Source organism: Patiria miniata, unplaced genomic scaffold (genome assembly GCF_015706575.1).
Source record: "Patiria miniata isolate m_02_andy unplaced genomic scaffold, ASM1570657v1 HiC_scaffold_6, whole genome shotgun sequence".
Lineage (NCBI taxonomy): Eukaryota > Metazoa > Echinodermata > Asteroidea > Valvatida > Asterinidae > Patiria > Patiria miniata.
In genome coordinates, this window is record NW_024037073.1 from 19,821,503 (window position 1) to 19,827,502 (window position 6,000).

The window sequence follows — 6,000 nt, forward strand, 5'->3', positions numbered from 1 at the left end:
TGACCCCGTCTAAAGAAATCCTGGATCCGCACCTGTATTCAGACATCCACAGGTTGCTTGGGAGTTTGATCCATTGTGGATAGTGGCAGGTAGTCGATAGGAGCTTGAGTGGGACTCTCATTCTCTCCATCATCATTGCCCTTGACGCAAAGCTGAAAGCTTCTTCCCTCTGTAATACCAGAAAGTAAACAAGAAAAACGTGCTGTAGTTGAAAAATTGCAGCACAGTTAGGAACTGTGGCATATTTATTGTCTTTTCAGAAAGGACAGTCGATTTAAGTTGTGTTCCCCCCCCCCCAATTTTGTTATAATTAATCATTTTCAACTCGTACGTTTGATTGCAACCAAAAAAACAACCTCTTTTCCCCTTTTTTTAGAAGTCTCCAAACCTATGAAAGTGTTTCGTTTTGTTTCGGGCACAGACGGATCCACTTTGCGAGCAGACTGGCTAGCGGTCCGCACGTATTTGCTATTGATTGTTGGTCGGGAACCAGTGATAATTCAGTAAATAATTGGATTTGGCTGATCTTTTGGGGGTCGATATCTCATTCACAAGTGAATAACTTTTGAAGTGCTAGAAAAATAGCACTTTAGAAAAGGAATCTATTATTCGGGATGAAATAGCATGGGGAATGCCGCTTTCAAACCTCAGAGCAAGCACCGGATGAGAAAAAGTGATAGGAGAGTAAATGATTGTGTGACTTACTGCCGAAATTCTCTCCATCCTGAATGGTATCAGGCAGACTGTATCCCATGGTCTCTGGGAGCATCAGAGACAGGACTCCAGCAATGATGGCGCTTCCTCCAAAGACACAGAGAGGTAGTGGTTTCCAGTACTTGCCCAGGTTCAAGATGATTGGACAGAGGATGCCACTAACACGAGCCATCATGGAAGATGTACCCATGCCGATACTCCGGATGATTTTTGGATAGATTTCAAGGGAGTAGATGTAGATGTGACCGAATGCTGCAGTGATTGCAAATTTGCCGAACATGGCTACTGCAGCTCTGGCAGCTCCAAGAGGAATGAAGATTGTTATGAGGCAAAACACTCCACCAAAGATGTAGAAGGCAACTAGGGTAATGCGTCTGCCAAAACGGTCCATCATATACCAACAGAAAAGATAGCTGGGTATCTCTGTGGCGCCAGAGACAAAGGCAGCAAGGTAATCATCTACCCCCAAGGCAGAGGTACTCAGAGATAGTCCGTAATATACCATGTTGGCAACAAACCAGTCAACCCAAAGGATGAGAGTTTTCTTGCGTAGGTTGGGAGTACGGATCAGATCAAGTTGGGTGACAGGGATGCGAGAAGGCTGCTTCTTGTCTTCTTTGCTGTCTTTACTCAGTTTGTCCAGTAAGTCTTCTGGAGCCTCGGTACCATTCACTTTAGCTATCTTTTCAATGATTTTGGTAGCTTCTTTGTATCTGCCTTTTGTTATCAGCCAGCGAGGGGATTCAGGGAACACAATGATCACAAGAAACGTCAGGACGAAGGGGAGTGATATAGCTAACTGTAGGTGGCGCCATTCTCTCAGAAGGAATGCCAGAAGGGACAGAATCATGTAACCTACACCAAAGGCTAGAAATAGCACAGTTGTTGCACCTACACGATTTTTAGGACCAACTATTTCAGAAGCTAAGACATATATCATGAGATATCCACCATAAGCACCGGCTGCTGTAAAGAAGCGCATGGCAGCGTAGGCAGTAAAGTTGGGCACAAAAGATGTAACAGTCGATGAAATTGTGACAAGAATGACAGTTAAAATGAAGGTATTTCTTCTACCAATCCAGTCGCCCACAGAACCCCACACCAAGGAACCAACCAGCAATCCTGCAAACCAAACTGACTGGGCATAGGGAGGTAGATCCTGTCTGTCACAGACCAAGCTGAAATCTTCATTAATGGTGGACTTGTAGCGTGAGTGATCAAATTCCCAGCCAGCATCGCAGTACATAACGTCAGTGAATTGAAACTCTCATTTCTACCAATGTTTTCATCATTCATGACATACCGCTCACACAAGGAGTAGACTTTGTTTCCATCATCATCAATCTCATATGGAATACTGTAGCTCTTCTGCTCTTCCTGACACTCAGCCAGCTGGAGTTGGCTGCAGTTGATCATCTGGCTGGCTGGTACTGCACACCAGTGATCGGTGTTAGCAGCCAGGAACACCTGCCCGATGAAGTGAAAGGGAGGTGAAATAATAACCAAAAACAAGGCAAACACCAGCAGTTTCTGGTACTTGCCAAAAGGCCCGATATGATTCAAAATGTCCTGGTAATGCATGTTGAATTCTTCAGTACTTGATCAGTGTGTCAGCATGAAAAGTTTGAGCTGAGCTGATGCATGCAGGAGGGTGTGTTCGCTCCGTCAAAACCAACTACTGCCCTTTTAACCTATGAATCCAATCTGTGTATAGGACCTGTATGGCATTGCTCAAGCAGAGTATGTGTATTGTTGTCTGGGTATTTCACCCCTTCAAGCACAAAAGGCTGTGCTTTATGTACAGTAGTCTATGAAAGCATTGAAAGCACAAAGAATATATAAATACACATTTAACAACTTTCGTGACCTCTTACAGAGCTATGGTTTTTGTGTCACTCAAATCTGTATATGCGCGTATGGCCATGTTCAGGTTTTTCAAATTACTCTCATTTCCCAAGAACCAGACTGAATTCCATAAAACTTGGGCACAAGGGTCACTGAGTGTCGAAGATAATGTTGGGTATTTTTCAGGTGAAAGGTCGTGTGTCAAAGGTCAGCTGAGGTCAATAATTGATTAATTCATAGAAGTTTAGGTTACATTTTTGGAGAAAGTTTTTAACATTGTACATGCTGTGATGGATTCTGATGAAACTTTGAAGCAGTGAGCCTTGGGTGGCAACTGGCAAGAGACAATTCTTCTCTGGGAGTTTGAGGTCAAAAGTCATGTAGGAGACATAAGAGATCATTGTCATTTTCTTGCATCCTCGCTGCGATTGTTAATTAATTTAATATTGTTGGTCGCTGTAAAGTCTCCTTTGGGAGTGCATATAATGTGACAGGCCCTTTTGTTTTTAGGACAAAAACAGTCAGCAGGTATTGCCAAAAGGCAAGATTTAGCACTCGAGACGTGCTCTGGCAAGCTAGATGGAACGCGGTGTGTTGCTTTCTGAAGTTCGAGCGAGGAAAATGTGATCGTACAGTTGTTTCCCTATTCCGGATAGCAAACATCATTCAGGCTGCTTTTGGCTCAACTGATCCACGAATTCAAGTGACATAGGTTTACCTTGAGTGATGAAGATACTACAAAATAATTTTCCAAATTTAAGCTCTTTTAATTGTGACTTAGTGACGTCCAAAGTACCGATGCCACTTTTCCTATTTCTGGATCAGTTCAATCAGTTCTGAATCGATAAAAAACTGCTGCGCTCGAAAAACAAAATCACGCAAGAAAATCAATTTTCTGATCAAGTATTATTTAATTTTTTGAAAAACAGTTCATTCAAGAGAATTCCAGCAAATATTAAAAAGAGGAATCACGTAAATGATTTTTAAACTTTTGTCTGCAGCGGGACAGCACGAACACGCACAGACCTTTGATCTATCACAGAATACCTCACATAAAGCAATAGATGCGTATGTAGTTCCTACTTGCATGCGCGATCCGGAACTAGGCAAAAACATGCCGTCATTCGTTGGCAAATTTTCAAATATTAGAGACTCTACAACCTATTTTGATTCAACAAACATTTGATGCAAGAGTTTATACGACTATAGAGTACGAACGAAATACTCGAAATCACACGGTCCGAGTGTTGTACCGAGGAGATTCTCTTTTTGGCTTTTCCGCAACTTTGCGGACAAGCCTGAATTTTTTTACATAACCAAATGATGCATCCACCTTCAAAATGTGTCGTACCATGTGGGAATTGCAATCATGGCGCCAAAAGGCAAGATGAGCATTTTTTGTAAGAGACCAGTTGCATGTATAGGAACTGTGATGATTGTGTTATACAATTTGTCTTGCTGCGCCGATGGTTTATTTACATATACATGTACATGTATAGGCCCTATTCATTGAAATTGAAAATGGACTGAACTAAAACCTAGGATATTTCTGTAAAATGTTTGGGCAATTACATTATGCATGCATGAGATTAGTCATGAAATAAATCTGAGCTGTGAATTTACAATGTGCATAGAGGCCTAATTGCTCCTCTGTTTTAATTTGATTGAATTACACTAATTTGAAACTTGAATTCAATTTACATGTTCAAGCAGTTTGTTCTTATTGATAAACTGAAAATTTCAACTTGAAACAAAACATTAGATTGCAAAGCTTCCTTGCAACAGTTTACAAAGTCTATAGAATTACATTTCAAAAATAAAATGCACGAAAATAATCATGCAGACGAAAGTACATGGTTATCAAGTGAGATACAGAAGAAACTTCAAAGGCTTGTAAAAGCAAGAGTATTAACCCCCCCCCCCCCCCAAAAAAAAAATCTGAACTAAAACCTAGGATATTTCTGTAAAATGTTTGGGCAATTACATTATGCATGCATGAGATTAGTCATGAAATAAATCTGAGCTGTGAATTTACAATGTGCATAGAGGCCTAATTGCTCCTCTGTTTTAATTTGATTGAATTACACTAATTTGAAACTTGAATTCAATTTACATGTTCAAGCAGTTTGTTCTTATTGATAAACTGAAAATTTCAACTTGAAACAAAACATTAGATTGCAAAGCTTCCTTGCAACAGTTTACAAAGTCTATAGAATTCCTTTTCAAAAATAAAATGCACAAAAATAATTATGCAGACGAAAATACATGCTTATCAAGTGAGATACAGAAGAAACTTAAAAGGCTTGTAAAAGCAAGAGTATTTTTAAACCAATAAAATAAATCATATAATCTTGAAACATTTTGCTCAAATAACTCGGGGAAAGAGGGCCAGGAATCGCTTCGGATTTCACCACAGAGCATTTAAAATCCAAAGTTTCCTGGGGCCCTTAAGCAGGCCCCGGACCACACAACGTATGACATTCGCGCTCCACTTTAGTCCTCGAGGCTGATGTCCCTTCGCATTGTAGCAACAGTTGACAAACTAACTCTATATAATTCACTTTCAAAAATGAAATGCAAGAACATAATTATGCAGACGAAAATACATGGTTTTCAAGTGAAGAACCGAAGAAACTTAAAAGGTTTGTAAACGCAAGAGTATTTTTAAACCAATAAAACAAATCTTATAATCCTGAAACATTTTGCTCAAATAACTCAGGGAAAGAGGGCCAGGAATCGCTTCGGATTTCACCACAGAGCATTTAAAATCCAAAGTTTCCTGGGGCCCTTAAGCAGGCCCCGGACCACACAACGTATGACATTCGCGCTCCACTTTAGTCCTCGAGGCAGATGTCCCTTCGCATTGTTACAACAGTTGACAAACTAACTCTATATAATTCACTTTCAAAAATAAAATGCAAGAACATAATTATGCAGACGAAAATAAATGGTTATCAAGTGAAGAACCGAAGAAACGTAAAACACATACAAAAGCAAGAGTATATTTTAAACCAATGAAAAAATCAATATAATCTTAATAATTTTGCTCAAATAAATCAGGGTTAAGGGAAAAGGGGCCAGGAATCGCCTGAGATTGCACCACAGAGCATCTAGAATCCAAAATTTCCCGGGGCCCTTCAGCGGGCCCGGACCCCACGCCGTAAGATTTGTGATCTGCGCTCACATATAGTCCTCGGAGCAAATGCCCCAACGCATCGCTGCAACAGTTTACAAACTAAGTCAATACAATTCCTTTACCAAAAATAAAATGCAAGAAAATATCAAGACGAAAATACATGGTTTTCAACTTTGAAGTACACCAGTAACTTACAATTTGTAAAAGCAAGAGTATATTTTTAAAAATCCTTATGATCTAATAAAATTTTGCTCAAATAGTTCAGGGGAAAGGGACCAGGAATCGCCTCAGATTGCAGCACATCT

At 40.1% G+C, this 6,000-nt stretch overlaps 1 pseudogene; it reads right to left on the reverse strand.

The window, feature by feature from the left end:
* Window positions 1-38: 38 nt before the first annotated feature.
* On the reverse strand, window positions 39-2,430 carry LOC119743324 (annotated as a pseudogene).
* Window positions 2,431-6,000: the final 3,570 nt, after the last annotated feature.